This window comes from Sinocyclocheilus rhinocerous, unplaced genomic scaffold (assembly GCF_001515625.1).
Source record: "Sinocyclocheilus rhinocerous isolate Xijiao unplaced genomic scaffold, SAMN03320098_v1.1 scaffold449, whole genome shotgun sequence".
In the NCBI taxonomy this organism is placed as follows: domain Eukaryota; kingdom Metazoa; phylum Chordata; class Actinopteri; order Cypriniformes; family Cyprinidae; genus Sinocyclocheilus; species Sinocyclocheilus rhinocerous.
In genome coordinates this window covers 48,007-67,000 of record NW_015652285.1, presented here as the reverse complement: position 1 = coordinate 67,000, position 18,994 = coordinate 48,007, and the positions used below count along the sequence as shown (strand labels likewise).

Below are 18,994 nucleotides of genomic sequence, written 5' to 3'. Positions count from 1 at the left end.
TATATATCCATTTGATAAGGAAGGACTGTTCTAAATGTTTTTGAAAATAGTGTCTTATTTATTCCTTTATTCCTTTATTATTATTATTGTTGTTATCAATGTTCAAACCAGTTTTTGCTGTTTAATGTTTTTTGTTGAATCGTGATGCTTTTTTTTCACAATTTATAAAATTATCATTGTATTTACTGTCACTTTTGATCAATTTAATGAATTCTTGCTGAATGCAAGTATTAATTTCTTTTTTTTTTCATTATATATATATATATATTGGACCATCCAGTGAAATAATATCTTTACAAATTAAAAGTTCTTAATCTCATTTGGTATTTATTTAATTATTGATTTTAATTTGAAATTTTATGTACTACACAAACCAAAAAATAGGATTTGTCGTAAATGAATACATCTAGCATCAAACAATGAAGCAAATACTATTAAATGGATAAAAGTCAATTTATCTGCTTGTCACTGCACCTCAGCGCTACAAAAGAAAAGATGTTGCAAAATCTCTACAGGTTGACACATGTCTACTGTTGAATGGTATACCATCACATATACTTCTTAGCCCAGTTATGTGATAGTGTTTTATTCATTCATTTTATATGTGCATATTTTGTAACTTATGACTGCGCTATGGTGTGTACCTGGTGTAGAGATGTTCGGGAACTTCTGCTCCGCTTCCTCCCACATGCCCTTTATCTCTATTTCCCCAAGATTGGCAGCGAACCCAGATGAACAAATGCTCATCCCAAGAGTTCTCTGGATGCGTCTCTGCATCTCTTTTTGTCTGTCTGCTCTTTGTACATTGATTGACTAGTGCTGTGCTGTACATTGGGAGCGCATAAAGCATCAGCAGATTTATGCTTCGTTAGTCAATGGTGAAGTGAAGCATCAGCTCTGTCATAGAAGCACTGCACAGAAGCAATCCACTCCTGTCACACATAATCAATCACTTTCACTCCTTGCGGTCTGGAATCGGAGCAGTGGGGCTACGGGTGGAACTACTGTGGGCAGAGCCTTCTCTGTAATGTGTTGTATGAATTGACTGGCACATCCCTGCAGTACCAGCAGTAATCTTTAATACTTTTCAGATCTGAAAAGCCACTTCTTGAGGGACCGTGAGCAAGTACAAGCAAGACAGAGCCGGTAGCTCTAGTGAGCAGCATCCTAACTGTCACAGAACCTCATAAGTGACTTATTTGAAACACTCTATGTGGACAGATACTCGCCGCACATCACACAAACAGCACTGAACACGAAATGTGACTCGACTCACTGATTTCAGTAGTTTGATAATATGTAGCATGTTGGAAAGCTTAAAGCATAAAAATACATGGCACTTATATTATTAGGTAAACTATAATTTTAAACATAAAATCTAAATAATTTGATAACTTATTTTTTTTTTTATGAAATGTTATTCACTAGCATGCAAAGGTTTGGGGTTGGTAAGATATTTAATGTCTTTCAGAGAAGTCTCTTATGCTAACCAAGGCAGTATGAATTGTTATTACAATTTAATATAATTTATCCCTTCTTAATACTAAATTGTTCCAGATGTAAAAAATAAATATATTTCTGATGTTTTTGAAAGACATGTCTTATGCTCATCAAGGTTGCATTTATTTGATCAAAAATACAGTAAAAATGTAATATTGTGAAACATTTTTACAATTTAATATAATTTCCATTCTTAATGCTAAATGGCTCTAAAGGTTAAAAAAATGAAAATGCTCTTACGCTATTGAATTAAATGTTTATTTACTAGTGTTCAAAAGTTTGGGGTTGGTAAGATATTTAATATTTTTATAGAAGTCTCTTATGCTACCAAGGTTTCGTTTATTTGAGCAAAATACAGTAAAAACAGTAATATTGTGAAATATTATTACAACTTAAAATAACTTTTCTATTTTAATATATTCTGAGAAATAACCTATTCTTGTGATGGCAAAGAAAATTTTCAGCATCATTACTCCAGTCTTCAGTGTCACACGATCCTTCAAAAATCATATCTAATATGCGCAAGAAACATTTCTTCTTATTATTATTATTACTAATGTTGAAAACATTTGTGCTTCTTAAAATTTTTGTGGTAACCGTGATACGTTTAATGACTATAACATTCAAATGAACAACGTTTATTATAAACAGAAATCTTTACTGTCACTTTTGATCAATTGAGTGCATCCTTGTTGAATAAAAGTACTTTTTTACCCAAGCTTTTTATTGGTAGTATATTTGTTCATAGTTATTTGTTAGTGTACATTTATAATCCACTATCGACTATATATCGACATTTTGAATTAGTAATGCCCACTTGGCTGATTGTCAGTATCTGCAACAGCCATTGAAAAATCCATTTTGGCGACCACTAATCTTGCATTTTTTCAGCTTGTTGTTTTCCATTCTGACATTGCCTTCTCTCTGACGGAAGTGTCCTAGGAGGAAGCATAATTAAGATGACACCTAGTAAGGCAGCTTGCTACTAGGCTTCAGAACAGAACAGCTGTGTACTAGTAGGGACATTTTAAATGGATTCGGCTTGCATAAGCTTGATTTGTTTTGTTGATGTAATCCGAGCAAAGAAGAGCACTCCTTTCTTTCAATCGATGAGATCTGGTTAGCTCTAACGCTTAGCGCCACCATTCCTGATTGCTTCGGTTATGTGGACAGGAACAGCTGGAGCACCTCCGAGCACTAATTTTCACATCTCCATTGATCTGTGATTCATTGGTCCCTTTTACCGCTGGCATCTGTGTCTGATTTGTCAACTGCGAGATGGATGCTGTTGCTGAGAGGTTTTAGCTTACTAATATCACTCTTTAACCGCATGGAGTGTCTTATTTTCCTGGAGGTGATGAATGCACACATGTATGTGGCCTCTTTATATGAGACACTTTGGCATTATTGGATTTTCACTTTTTGAGATTAGAAGCTGTGTGTCGCACCAAAACAAAATCATTTATTTCCTATGGGAGTGAAAAGAGACTGTGGGCTTGTTTGGGGGTGGTACCAATGTTGAAATCAGTTGTGCTGCTTAATTTTTGTGGAAAGTTTTATTTTTTTTAGGATGCTTTGATTTCTATTGTTTGAATAGAAAGTTCAAAAGAACAGCACTTGTTTGAAATAGAAAACTTTTGTAACATTATAAATGTCTTTGCTGTCACTTTTGATCAATTGAAAGGCATCCTTGCTAAATAAAATTATTCACTTTTTTTTTTTGTCAAAAATTTTTTTTACTAAGATTTTAATTTATATTAACATTGGAAAATATTCTCTTAATAAATACTTGGGAGACACGTAGCAATACTAAAAACTTAAAGATAAAGCATAACGATTTTGTTTACTTTATAAATACAACACTTATTGTTATAAATATAGAAGTTCCCCAAGAAGAAAATTACATCAAAATTAGGAGTAATATCTCTGGCTTTTTTAACCAATTACACAATATTACATTCAGATTTATATATTTTGTTTCCCTCTGCCACAAATCTCCCATCCTCTATGACCGTTTTAGACAAGACCATAAAATGACAAAAGGGACATCTTACATTCTTTTAACCTTCATAGCCATGCAAAAACAAAGGCCACAAGACAAATCCACAAAGTGTGCCGTTTTGTGAGGTTTATTTATTCCCGGTTGGTTGGAACTTTTCTTCGCGTATGAGGCATTAGCAGGCTTAACAGAACACATCTAGAGGATACAGTCCTTGAAAATGTTTTTGTTTTCAATAAAGAGTACTTTGCATAAACTATACATATGCCTGTGTTTTTCAGGAATGTGTTTGGCCTGCGGCCGGTGGATTATGCACTGACTCCAGAAATGCAGGAGGTCCTAAGAATGGCCCCGGAGGCACCCCATCCTGTAACAACCACCCGAGCCCTCCCGCCAACCTCAGTAAGGTGCATGACCCAAACCCGCCTCACAAACAAACACACTCAAAACAAACAGATACAAATAGCTGGTATTGTGTACATCATTTTGTAAGTTGCTTTGAGGCAGTATCTATCAAGAACATAAATGCAAATGAAGTGTGCGGTACAGTTTATTTGTATTCTCTCAGGCTGCAGGCTGTGTGCGAGAGATGGGTCCAGTGGTTGTGATTGGCAGTCAGCTGACGCAGACTCAGCAGAAGCAGCTTGCCAAAGCAGCTCAACTCCTTGGAGGGAAACAAGTGAAGTCCTTTTCTAGTGCAGGTACATCTCCTTTGAGTTCTTGTGTAAAGGAATGAGTGGGTTCAAAAGTTTGGAGTCAGTAAGTTTCTTTTTTAAAATGTTTTAAATACTTTTATGCTTGCCATGGCTGCAGTTATTGTGAAATATTATTACAATTTAAATAACTGTTTCCTCTTTTTTGTTTATTTTAAGATGCAATTTATTCCTGTGATGGTAAAGCTGAATTTTCAGCATTATTACTCCAGTATTCAGTGTCACATGATCTTTCAAATATCACTCTAATGTGCTGATTTGGTGCTCAAGATTTTTTTTTTATTATTATCAATGTTGAAAAAAACTTTTTGAGGAAACCTTAATTTTTTTCAGGTCTTTTTTAAAGTTGAAAAGAACAGCATTTATTTGAAATAGAAATATTTTGTAACCTTATAAATGTATTTACTGTCACTTTTGATGAATTCATGGCTGAATTCATCATGCATCCTTGCTGAATAAGAGTATGAATTTCTTTTGAAAAAATCTTACTGACAGCTTCATATTTTTAAACATAAGTTGCAAACAAAATATTTAAAACAGTAAAATTAATACTATAAAATGGGTAGTTTTGTCTTTTTGAAGTTGTAAAATGGCATACATGCCATGCTTTTAATACAGTGTGATAAGTTGAAAGGACAGTTTATTATTATTTTAACATACAGCGCAGTCTAATATTGGTTTTAAAACAATGGACCAATCAAATGAATCTGGCGGCAGGATAAACTTGTTTACATGTGCACAAGCACATGAGTATTTATATTAGCAAAAGTATAGGAAAGTTGATGTTATTAAAAAAAAAATCATCCAGATTTTTTGACTTGCCAATTTTCATTTACATAATCATATAATTCATAATATTATGAAATATGTGGCATATAATGACTATAAATGATGTTAAATGCACATCAGATCTAAAAGATTTTTTTTTTGAGTCTGCTGAGGATACGATTATTTCAACATCACGTGGACGGCTCAAAACAGCTCAAGAAAACGTTTTCAGAGCAGTGAAATGAAGTGTCTCTTCTTTCTTTGCCTTTCTTCCATCACATAGAAGAGCATTACAAGGCATCCAGCTGGAGCATAAGAGGGATATTATGAAATCATACATTATGAAATCAGCACTTTCAGTGACAAATGTAGCTCTCACAGAGTCTTTCGACTCCTCCAGAAATCACACCAACAGACAAACAATGTGCAGTGTCTCATCTTCTAAGCAAAGTTGAAACAGAGTAGAATTAAAGTAATTGAAGCAGTTTCTCATACGCTGCACATAGCTGAACAAGGGCAAAATGCAATTTTCTCGAAGAATGTATTCTGTGCATTTGTCACACAACAAAGTGAAGAGCTTTTGGTTTTTTTCCTTTTCTAGAATTAAAATGATCTCTAGGGACTGACGTGTAGCATACTACTTCTGTATTAGGAGCCTCTATATATTGTGTCTTTGTTTTCCTGACATTCATTGTGAGCAGTGTTGTTATAGTTAGCTAAAACTATTAAAATGTGTTGTCAGTAAATAAAATAAAGATGACATATATATACACACATACTAGAGGAAAAACCTAAACTTAAAAACTAACTGAAATAAGTTTGAATTGAAGTACTAAAATTACTAAAATTGAAATAAAAATAACGCTAAATAGAAATATTTAAAAAAATGATGAAAGCACATAACAAAATTACTAAAACTAGAATGAAAACTGAAAATATAACAGTAAAAGCTAATTCAAAATATGACTTAATGTTATAAAATTATATACATAATAGACTGAGAGTAACAAATTTCAGTCTGCTTTCCAGGCCAAATTTGATGATCTTGAATAAATTCAAATTTATTAAACTTTAGACATAACCAAGTAAAAATTTTTTAATGATTGCAATGCTTATTTCTCAATAGAAATGAATACAAATGTGATCTATTACTACATGACTAGTAATTTATTTGTTTATTTATAGTAATTAACTGCTTCCCTCTTTGATTAAATGTCTCTCCAGTCACCCATGTGGTTGTACCAGATGTTCCCATCATGCCCTCTACCCTGACCACACTGCAGGACGTCCTCAACGGCTGCTGGATCCTCCGTTTCAGCTGTAAGTAATGAGTCAAAGCATTAGATTGTTGCAAATGTTTATGCTTAGGTAAGTTTACATGAATATTAGTACAATTTGAATGTCTGTTTCTGAATGCGGAGGTTTCTGGGTGATAGAAATATAGTCCCCAAAGAAATAGTTCCTTGCGTCCAGATTTGCAATGATATGTACATGTGAGCAGTGTTTACTCTGTGTTCTTGAACAATGGATATTTCTGTTGAGCAAACCAATATAAAATAACTTATTGTAAACCTATGAAAAATATTAATAATATTATTTGACTGGTTTTTCATATATTTGAAAACGGTTATAATTTTATTCTATTCTATTTGACGCAGCTATGAATTTAGCATGTGGTCCTTGTTCTGTGAGTTATTTAGCATTGCGTATTTCCATATGTAAGATTTTTCACAGCTTAAGTTCAGTTTCATAGTGAAAATCATTAGTCTATGGCTGAAGTGCTGCCCTTTCATTTAGCTCCAATTCAAGAAATCTCGAGCTTTTTTGAGTCTGCCTTCTGTGCTGAATTTATTTCTATCAACATCAGAAGTGCACAAATGCAGCCTGAAGGAATCATTGCTGTTCTTCTGGTGTTTGTTCTCCAAAATATCTATTTTGATATTGGATATTGTCAACATATTTGTTATCCATCTTTAATATCCAGCCCATGGCAGACAACACCTATTTGAGGGCAGTTCAAAAAGTCTTGCAGTAGACAGTTTACATGCTGGATATTGGAGATGCTTAGATGCATCTTGATTTAAATCAGTACTGTGTTTCAGGTGCTCCAAATTCACTACATTGTTATTATTATTATTATTATTATTATTATTATCGCATATTCAGTGTTTTATTAGTATTATTAGTATTATTTAATATCCAGTGTTTTATTTGTTATTATTAATAATAATAATTAAAAAATATTTTAATGTTGTGTATATATTTATTTTATTATGTAATATTACTAATGTTATTATGATACGATTATTAATATAATAATTATAAAGATTAATTAATATTTAATGACATAGTGATGATGATAATATTTTGAATAACAAAAAAAATTGTAATAAATTCCAGAAATAAGCTTATTTGTTCTGTTTTGTAGTACAGTATATTAATTTCATAAATGCTGCTTCTGCTACTACTACTTCTACTACTAATAATAATTAAAGTGGGGCAGTCGTGGCCTTATGGTTAGAGAGTTTGTCTTGTAACCCAAAGGTCATGGGTTTGAGTCTTGGCAGAGTACAGGCAGGGATTGTAGGTGGGGGGAGTGTGATATATTGTATAACTATTTATAATTATATTGCTGTTCAAATCGCAGTTGTTTTTTCAGATTAATCGCAATGTAATTTTTTGTGCAGCAATAAAATAATGTCTCAAATGGAAGAATGAGTGTGTGAGTGAGTAGGTATACATGGTTCAGTTAAGCACTCTGTCTGTGCCACACGTTATGAGCTGTTGATGCTGTGCCTCAGCTTTCTGTTCTTATGTATGGGTCTCCATGGCTCAGTGTAACACGGTTCAGTGCCCATGAGTGTGTGAGCTGTCAGCGCAACCGATCCACAGCCACCCACCACACTCACACACTGAGCTTCGAAGTCCTCTCTCATAATCGTGAATCTAATTAGCTAATATACTAATGGATCTTTGCTGCTCGGCTAGCAACTTGGCCCTATCGTCCAGAGAGAGAGTTGGATTAACCCCAGGATGTAGCATTCTCACCGCCACCGCCCTCACAGGGTCCCGGGAAATGAACACTCTAATTACAGAGGCAGAGGAAGTGCAATTACAGCTCATGATTACTATGGAGAGTTCTGTGTGTGTCTGAACGTGCTCCTATAGGTGGTATCGGTGTTCTGTTACCATGGGCTGGACTGGATATAAAGATGTGACACTTTGAATGCAGGAATACTAATCCTGCTAATGGATCAGCATCACACTGCCGCAACAGAATGCAAAATTTTTATCTAAAGTGGATTTTTCATTATGATTAGGGACTACGGAGGGAGGTGGACAGAAATGTTTGGTTACTCCTACAATTTGATTTTCATTCCAGGCCTGAATGAACGGGCAAAAATGTATTTTTCCTATGTCACATTAAGAGGTAAAGCCCTGTGTCTGAAAGCGGTTTTCCCCCCTTATGCTCACCAAGGCTGCATTTTATTAAAAATAAAATAAAATAAAATAAATAACACACAGTAAAAAGAGTAATGTTTCTTTGATGAATAGAAGGTTTAAAAGAACAGTATTTGTTAAAAAAAAATCAATCTTTGTAGCATTATAAATGCCTTTACTGTCACTTTTAATACATTTTTAATCAGTTCCAAATTTACATGAAAATACAGCTTAATTTTGTCAAATATATATAGTATAGAGTTCATCTTTATTTACAAGTAAATTTGGAACAGTGTTGTAAATACAACATAACCACTGATTTCTAGTCCTCTTTTGGAAGACCAAACAAAGTAGTTTCGCTTTCACAATGAAAATGTGAACAGATATGTGGGGGCGTGTTCGAACGAGCCGTTTTAGGTAGGTGTGGCTAACTCTTAACTTTTATAAAGAATATCTCTTTGGATTTGAGACTTTAGTCTTTGCAACTTTACAGATCTTCTTTATGCACCAAGAGCTTGTAACACTCTAAAGAGAAAGGAAAAAATGAAATCGCATCATATGACCCCTTTAAAATAAAATCAAATGTCAAACTGCTCAAAATAAAGGCACATAAGACAGCCTATCAGTTGGAGAAGCAATGAGAGATCGAGCTAGCATCTTGGCTCTCCTCTTAAATTGCTTCTTATATATTTTTAGACACTCTACAAGGTGCCCATTTATTCCCCTTGTCCTTTTTCTGTCATCATTCTCATTGGAACAACAGACAATAGCTGCCTGCTCTTCCAGAGCTCTTCAGTCAAGAAAGGGCTATTTCAACCAGACGTACAACTAGGGCAAACTGAGCAGAACGCTATCAAATAGTTGTAAACAAGTAGAGCGGGCGAAGAAGGTTTGTGATGGATTTGTTTTTTTTTATATGTGTGTGTGAAGCAGCAGCTGTTTTTTAGACAGCCTTGAGATCACATGTAGTATGTTGTGCTGAAGACCTTTTGTGAAGAATTGTACCTGACAGAAATGAACAAAAAGATTGTTTTCACCCTTGTTGAGAGAGATCCAAGGTCCCCTCTAGCTGTGCGTCTTCCTGCCCTGAAAATCTTGTCCTGCTGTGTTAATTTTCCCTAGTGAAAGTCGTAGAATACAGCATTAGACTTGCAGAATTGAAGTGTGAGTTGCATCACTGCTGTTGTACTTATTTGCTTTTAAACTGCAGATTTATTTTACACTTAAAAAAAAGTTCACCCGAAAAATGAAAATTCTGTCATTATTTCATTAAATTTTTTGTTCCAAACCTGTATGATGTTTTTTTTGTTTTGTTTTTGGAACAAAAAAGAAGCAGCTCTAACTGCTAATACTATAATACTAAAATTATAATAAATATATTAGCCACTATATGTTGAGTCTTATGTAGCCATACATCATCTTTGAGCGGGAATATTCTTCAAAAAATTTCCTTTTATATTCCACTGGAAAAAATAATAGCATACAGGGTTGAAATGGCATAAGGGTAAGTAAATAATGGCAGAATTTTCATTTTTGATATTTTCATTCTTTGTATTTGATACATGAATTTCTAAGACCTCTAAATTGCCAACATGATCAAAACAGTGCTGATAAACCTGTTGCACACAATTTACAACATGCTTTCTGCGATAATTCATCGTTTTTAATGAGGAAAAGGCCTTTTAGTATGATTCTTAAAATGTTCACCTTCAGGTTGTGGTTCTCTTGTCAGTTTGCTTTAAATCTTTAATGATTTTTATAAAGTAAATGCAATAACATTTATGTTGTTAGAAATGTTTCAAGATGAACATTTAATGGATTGAAGTAACTTAGATTTACTTGATTATCCATCTTTTTTGTAAAAATCAGCAACTGCAGCAAATTGCATATTTTTGTTCAGTTTGAGCCTCTGAATAGCTCCATATTCTCATAATATCATACTATATGGGCCATAAAGCCTGATGTATCAAATATGATAATCAACAAAAAACACATATGCAAATGTTTTTCATATGTCAGGCTTTACAGGTTTAAAATGCAGATGTATGGCTGGTAAATCTGCGATGTCTCGTTCGCTTACTCTCAATCTTTCTTCCAGGGGTGAGTTGTAGCCTTCAGGCAGGCAGCTGGGTCAGGGAGAGCGAGTACGAGGCAGGTGACGGCCCCCTACGTGCCTGCGTGAACAGAGGCAGCCTGGTGAGTGACAGGCCGACATGTGAAGGGTCTAACAGTTATCGACACATTTTCCTCTCTGGAGAGGAGGAATAATGGCTGAGTGAAACCCTCTCCTGGTCCTGCTCTTTAATGGTCTCTCATTGTCAATCTGCCATGTTGATCTGCTCTCCTCAGGCTGGCTTGGCTTTTATTACTGACTGTGCTATGGATTGTGGCTTGTTTCGAAAGTCACACGCTTCCCCCGAGGACAGAGAATTCAAAGAGAGGGAACACACTTGTGACTTTATGAGAGGACTGTGCATTGTGAGACAATATAGGGCACTGGTGATTTCCCTAGGCCACGGTGTACAACTCGAATGCTTTGCAGTGAAGAAGCCAAGCTTGGTGTTCTGCTCTGATTGCTAAGAAGCCTCGCGACACAGTCTAATGGCAACCTCTCTGCAGTTCTTTAACATGAAAACCACAGGGTTTGGATGCATGGTAGGATGAGGTGATGTTTTCACAATATAAAATTAAGCAACATTGTGAACATCAAGATGATGATTTCTGTTTGTTTGTTTGTTTAGTTCAGTTCTGTGAATCAGTTCAAAGTCCCCTCAAAATAACTCAACACACAGCCATTAATGTCTAAACCGCTGGCCACAAAAGTGAGTACTGATTCATCAACAGAGGCTGATGAAAAATTGCACTGTAAATCTCAGAACTACTGAAGAATGATCTTCTAACTGGATTCCAGCTTGAAAGTGCAATGTCTCAAGCCCTATTCGGACAAGACTAGTTTTCCCTTAGGAAGATTCAAACTTGCCTGTTTATCTTGCCCCTTTTTTTCCACTTTTTTTTTTTTGGCCAGCTTAGACATCCTTTGACAAATGATGCCAGGGATATATAAACACCATATCACATAGCCAATTGTTTAATCCATTTAAAAAATATATATTTTATATTTATAAATATATTTTAGTTTTTTTAGATTGCCTTTGCCTTCACTCTGCCTTAAATTTAATATAAAAAAAACACTAATAATTTAACTGTTAAACAAATGCTTCCTGCTGATATCCTATCTGATGTGAAAAGAAAATGAAATCAATAAAGAGAGCCCCATCCTCTGTATAGTAGCATCAGGTACGATCCTCACCTTAATTCATTTCTTCCCTTAATTATAAATGATCTTGTGGGCACATTTTGTTTTTAGCAATCACAGACATCCAGTGTTAATAACTGTAACTCAAAACATCTGAATAGTGCTTTCCCTGGATGTTACAGTGCCGGTCTGTATGTTTGGAAGCAATTCAGTTCTGGCTACTGTTTCTGCTACTTATGATGAAAGTTGCAGTTCTTCAATCGGTTTTTAGGGGGCTCTAGGATTTCTTTGTGCCGCTTCTTCCTGTTGTATCAGCACTTTAATGTTCTCCTAGACAATGATGGATGAGTAAACCTATGGTGGAGTTACAGTAATGGTCTGAGTTGCTCTCTTTCCTGCTCTCTGACCCTCAGTGTGGTGACTGTTTTCTTAGCAGTAGCAGAATAAAGTGAACGTGCTCGGCTCTCCCTGTGACAGAGGGAATGTGATGTTTGCACACTGTAAATGAATGGCTGGTTATAAAATACTGCTCTGTCAGCATTTAGGAACTGCTCATGTCTGCAGTATCAGATGCCCTGTGCATCTGGCTGAAGATGAGCTAGTTGGATATTGGAAAGATAGGAAGGTAAAAAAAATTTAAAAATAAATACACACCGACTTTATTTCTTTTTTTCTTTTTTTTTTTACTGTATAACACTTTTTTCGGTCTATTTAACAAAATAGTTTTGTCTTCATAAATAATACACGTTTTTAATCCTCTTTCTAACTCTGAATTCAGAATACACATTAAACCCTTCAAGATATTTACATGTTTATACATTAGGAAGGGCACCTGGGCTTTGTATTGTCCCATAAAAATGCAACACAAATATTATAATGATAATAATAATAATAATAATTCTCACCTTAAATAAAAGCACTGTTAAATGATACATATCAGTGACTAAAATTTGTTTTAAATTAATAGTTCACAGAAAAATGGAAATTCTGTCATTTACTCACCGTAATGTTGTTTCAAACTTGTACGACAAACTTGTTTCTTCTGTTTTTATTCACTTATTATCTTCCCTTCCAGTGAGATGTTTCCTGCTGCAAGCGAATCGGGACATTGAGTTGAACTAAATATCCATCTGTTTTGTGAATTAATCATTCAGAAAGATTTTGTTAACGTGACCAACTAATTAAAAAACCGTTAAAAGATCCAACATAAAATAATAATTTATTCACTAATTGGACATCTACTTCTCTCATAAAACCTCTTGCATATATTTTGGGCTGTTTCTAGCTATTTATCGTATGGCTTCAAATGACTTGGAATGTAGCTCATGTATCATGGCTCAGTTTTATCCTGTTTTGGGTTCTTTTAGAAGCTTGACAGCTACAGTTCCTAATTCATTGAAAGTGCATGGAAATTCACAATTTGAAAATGAATACAATTCTTCAACATTTCTCCATTTATGTCCTATAGAAACAAGTCATTTGGCTTTGCAACAACACGAGGGTGAGTAAATGATGCCAGAATCGTCGTTTTTGGGTGAACTGTCCCTTTAAGTGTAATGACCCTCAGTGCCCGTCATTAAGAAAAGCTGATTGTTTAACAGTATTGTTTCCGCTTCCATTATAGATGTAGTTTGTTTGTTTTCAGGCACAAGTTCATATAACAGTTTTGATTAGAAAAAAGAACAATCTTTCACAGCTTCCAGCTACAGTTAGTCAGTGTCTCAAAAAAAAGAGCAATGGTTCACTTTTACAAAACTGACAGTGAATGGCGGAGACATTGACAGACATTGAAGGCCATGTGCACAAAAAAATCAGGTCTTTTTAGAAGCATGATGCAGAACACAATTTCTTCACAGATGAAGCCGGTTCTTCTTTCAGTGGACGTACTGTAACTTATGATTCAGGACGCTGTGAAAAAGTTCAAATGAGTTGTATTCCACGTCATCAGGCCTGGCCATTGTGAATTCCATGTGATTGTCAAAAGAGAACAGTGGGGGAAAAAAATCATACATGAGGACAGATGGGAGTTTTAAGTGCCACAGCTGACTTTCTGTCAATAAATAATCAATAAATGACAGTTTCACTAATATCTCTCATGGTGTCCAATGATGTGCAATATGCTGCCAAAACAATAAACAGTTGTCCAGTTTAATGAACATTTAGGGTTAATATATAAAAAACAAACACTGTGTTTTATCCCATACTCCAAAATTCCAGGACACATTTTCTTTCAATACAGGCTGAGACTTTGATTACTTTAGGGCAAATCTCACAAAAATTGTGAAAAGAGCATGTCAAGGTCATGTTTCACCCCAAAATCAAGAGAAAGATTTTGCATAAAGAACATTAAACCTATTTTTAGCACCATTTAGATATTGTATTGTGTCATTTTATACTTTGTTTTTGTCAATTAAGCAAGTTCCTTTCCTAAATGTAAAAAGGAAATATTGTATATAAATATACATATTTATTCATAATGATTATGAATAAAAAGTATATTTACTTTGTGTCATACATGTATTAAATTATGGGATCAGTTTTCTGCCAAAAGTATTGCAGTCACGGATAAAAAAAAATTAAAAACCCAAGTAAAAGTAAATTGCACAAAATTTTAAAATGAAAGCGATGTTTTCAGAATAGCAAACAATGGAAAAACAATAAGCATAAATCAAAAATTTAATAATGCGTTTTTGAAAAACAATAAGCATCAATAAAAACTTTAAGCACATTTAAAATCATAATGCACAAAACTGAAATATTAATGCAAAATTACCCGACTTGCAAACAAAATCATGTTTTCCTTGGTTATATTTCTGTTTTTTGTGCTCTCAGACATTTTCTGCTCATATTTGTATTTTTTGTATTCCATGTTCTGCGCTTGCTTTTCCAAATGCTACTATTAGAGTTTCATGTAAATCAGGGTGGGTTTAAGCATCATGATTGGTCCACTAGTTCTAGATTGACAGCTCCTCCTCTAGCCAATCAGTTGAAGAGTGGAGTTGTCGTCACTCCAACGCTCCTCATTAGCTGCAGATGATCAGATTGTAGAAACTTAATTTGCTGTAAAGTTGCTTTGCAATGATTTGTATCGTGAAAAGCGCTGTACAAATAAACTTGACTTGACTTCACTTGTACAGGTGAAAATGGATAACCGTCAGCTGGGGTAACATCTTTCCATACAGGACACCGTTATATGTGTCTGCCTGCTGTACACCTACCTGGCGATCTGTTACCATTAAATGAGCCATCCTAGCGACCCACCGCCGCTATATTCACCCAGTAGCGTGCACAGGGGGCCGGGGGGGCTTGAGCCCCTGCCCCTTTAATCGCCGACTTTAAAGTGCCCTTTTGGTCTGCGATTTCTTCCGAAGGGGACCCGTTAATCAGTAGTCAAATCTAGCCTGTCAATGCAAAAACATTACATTCATTCATAATTAATTTACCAATTTACTTATTTAACGGTTACGGATCGTCAGGTAGGTGTACAGCAGTGGCAGGCACATAACGGTGTCCTGTATGGAAAGATGTTACCCCAGCTGACAGTTATTCATTTTCACAAGTACAAGTGAACACTGAGCATCTGCAGCTAATGAGGCGCATTGGAGTGTCAATCTAGAAATAGTGGACCAATGATGATGCTTAAGCCCGCCCTGATTTACATGAAAATCTAACCACAACATTTGGAAAAGCATGCACAGAACATGGAAACAAGAGTGAAGGGAAAAACAGCATAAGCATACAAAAAATAACAATATGAGCAGAAAATGTCTGAGAACACAAAAACAAAGAAATATAACCAAGAAAAACATGATTTTGTGTGCAAGTCAGATAATTTAGCAGTTTTGTGCAATATGATTTTAAATGTGTTTAAAGTTTTGATTCATATATATATATATTTTTTTTAATATGCGTTATTAAATTTTTGATTTACGCTTATTATTTTTCGATCTGTGACCATTGTTTGCTATTCTGCAAACTCTGCTTTCATTTTTTAATTTTGTGCAATATATTTTTACTTGAGTATTAAAATTTTGGTTTCACACTTTTTTTTTTTTCTTTTTATCCGTAATTGCAATACTTTTGGTGGAAAATTGATCCCATACTTAAATTACTGTTAAATTTCTAAATTTAAAGGATTTGTTTTGGGGTAAGGGGGAACTAAAGGACACGTTTAAAGTGTTTATAATGTTTCTAAACCTTTTGTTGTGTTTACCAGTGTTTTACATTATTTTTGAATGTAATAATAAAATGCGACTTATTTTCCGGAAAAAATTTCGCACACACAAAAAAAAACTTATATATAAAAATAATAATGTTCCAATGGTTTAAGGAGAATTTCATGTCAAATGTGCTTGAATTTTCATAAAAAATAATGCCACAATGCGGAAAAAGCAACAACAACAAAAAAAAAAACACTGATCCCAAAATAGGCATAATTTCCATTGTGCAATTTTTAATGTTTAGGTTGAAATGTGAACAGGACATATTTTTTTGAGACTTACCCACTAATGTAATTTTGTTGTTGTTGTTTTGTTTAGTTTTTACAGCCATAAGCCGTGAATCATTAATCTAAGATTGTAATTAAATGAGTTATTAAATTAATTATTAAATATATTTATAATATTTAATATATTTAATGAATTATTATATTAAATGAGTTTCTCAAAGGCATGAAAGGTCATGTTTTGGTGCTACAGTAGATGTATCAGTCTAGAACTATAGCAGAGGACAGATTAGCTCAGAAATCCTCCTCAAGTCTGTGATTTGGGAAAGCCAAGCGCCCTGCACCCATTGGGATGGGCAGGCTTAGGACAAAAAGAGAAACAGAAGCCATGGAAACAAAAAGATCGCCCGCTTGCATAAGCCTAAGCTTTGCTTGTAGCTGTGGGTCATGTTTGGTGCTTAGTGCGTCACATTCTTGCTCGTGACAGCTTGTGTACTCATCCGCGTGCTCTCTTCCTTCAGTATGGCCCTGTCTCTGTGTTAGATGATGCTACACAACATCTGTTTTTTTTATATGCTCAGAGCTGTAATAAATGTCCGGTGTGAACAAGACCCTAGGGACTGTATAATAATTGTTTGTCTTCTGCTATATGTCATTTATGGACTTTTACAGTTCATTATTTCAATCGAGACCTAATAATTTGTTGACTTATTGGACAAGCCTTTGCTTCTACATTGAGCTATAGAGAGACAAGAGACCCTGAAGATGAAGTAAAGGCAGTGAGCGAATGCGTATATATATAGATATATATATATTCTAGCACCTTCTTTGCGGGTCACGCTGTTGCATTCATTGTCATCTCATTACCAAATCTGCAGATCTGTTATTAAGTAGCTCATCCATCAGTGCTTAGAAACAGAGTCCAAAAGGTTAAAGGGAACGAATGCTGTTGGATGGGAAAAAATACCTATGATAAATCGCAGGTGCTTGGTGAAGTTCCCATTGAATTAATGACTGGTATTCATCATTGAGAAAAAAAAAAGGAAATCAGGCAAGTGGGTGCCTGTTTTAAAGAGGATCTGTAAGCTCTGCATTAGTTAAACCTGAACGATGGTCATTGCTAACGTTGTGCTGTAATGGGTCTCTGCACAGATGTGTTGTGATACAGGAAAATCTTAAGCAAATGTGGGCTGAAAGCGGCTCAGAGTCTGTTTAGAGGTTCTTATTGGTTTAAGTGCTTCTCAAAGTGCAGTTGATCAACATCTTCCTTCTAAGCTGCGAGCGAAATTGCCATGAGCCAAGGTTACGGATGTGCAGAAGATCAAAAGAAGTAGTTTTGAATATCGCTTTGAAGCGCCAGACTGTATGCAGATTCCTTCATTTGTTTTAGCCCTCTGCATGCTGGGCCGTGTGTCTGCCGGGCAGTACCACAAAGGGCAGAGGCGGATAATTTATCACTGCATATTGCCTGATTAAAGAAAATTTAAGTAGGCTGCTGTGGGCTAGCTAATTGCTTAGATAACAACTTCAAGCTACTAGACTTTAGGAAAGCATGTTTGTTTGGGCTTGGGAGAGAAAAACAAGGGTATTACAAACGGAAAACTCTGCAGTAGGCTAGTGATTTATAGGATGCACAGGTTTAACGTTCGGTGACACTTTCCATGAATAGGGTATAATATATGGCCTATATTGAGCAATACTATAAAAGTAGGCCAAACTAAATGTTGATGGGCGGTTTTGTTTATTGGATTTATTTTCTGTGAAATTTTCCATTTTTGCAATTTGGGATCTGTCTAAGTACACTGTAAAAAAATATTTTTTGAAGTTGTAAATATAACAATGATTACTGAAGTACATTTTACAAGGAAATTATGTTTCAGTCTTTCTACTTAAAAATGTCATGTTTAATTCAATGTGTTACTTGACATTTCTTTGAAACAATTTTCACTCTAAAATAATTACAAAGTAAATCCTACACCAGTTTAAACTGATTTTGTTATTATATTAGTTATATACACTACCGGTAAAAATGTTACAGTCGGTAATTTTTATATTGTTGTTTTTGAAAATAGTTTCTCATGCTGACCGAGGCTGCATTTAATTGATTAATTGATCAAAAAAACTGCAGTATTATTTTTGACAAAATATTATTACAATTATTACAATTTATTTTAATATATTTTAAAATTTAATTTATTCTTGTGATGACAAAGCTACATTTTCAGAATCATTACTCCAGTCTTCAGTGTCACATGATCCTTCAGAAATCATTCTAATGTGCTGATTTGGTGCTCTAGAAACATTTATTATTATCAATATTAAAAACAGTTATGCTGCTTAATGTTGTTGAGGAAATCGTGGTACAGTTTTTTTCAGGATTCGAGTAGAAAATTTAAGAGAACAGTGCTCATTTGAAATTGAATATTTTTGTAACGTTATAAATATCTATAATGTTACTTTTGATCAATCTAATGCATCCTTGCTGAATAAAAGTATCTTATTAAAAAATAAATAATAATTAGTTGTAGTAGTGTAGCCTGTTCATGGAAAGTGTTTCCCACCTGTAATGCTGAATCCATCCTCATATGAGTTTTCTTACATGAGTGATGCAATAAAATCTTTATCCAGAACCATCACTGAATCATTTTCGCTTCTCAGCTGTTTCTCTTGGGCCATTTTCCAATTATGTAGTGTAGATCTACCTTATTCCCTCTTGTTCCACTAATTAAACCATTAAAGTCAAACTTGTCATTAAACCTGTTTCTTAATGAACAAGTTCATACCACCTAGTAATACTACCACTAAATATAACTCGTCAATACTCAACAAATGTGGGAACACAGAGGTATGTACAGGGCTAATGGAGGTGTGGT

At 34.6% G+C, this 18,994-nt stretch overlaps 1 pseudogene; it reads left to right on the top strand.

The window, feature by feature from the left end:
• LOC107714347 (BRCA1-associated RING domain protein 1-like) overlaps positions 1–11,001 on the top strand; it is an 18,311-nt pseudogene extending 7,310 nt beyond the window's left edge.
• The last annotated feature ends 7,993 nt before the right edge of the window (positions 11,002–18,994 follow it).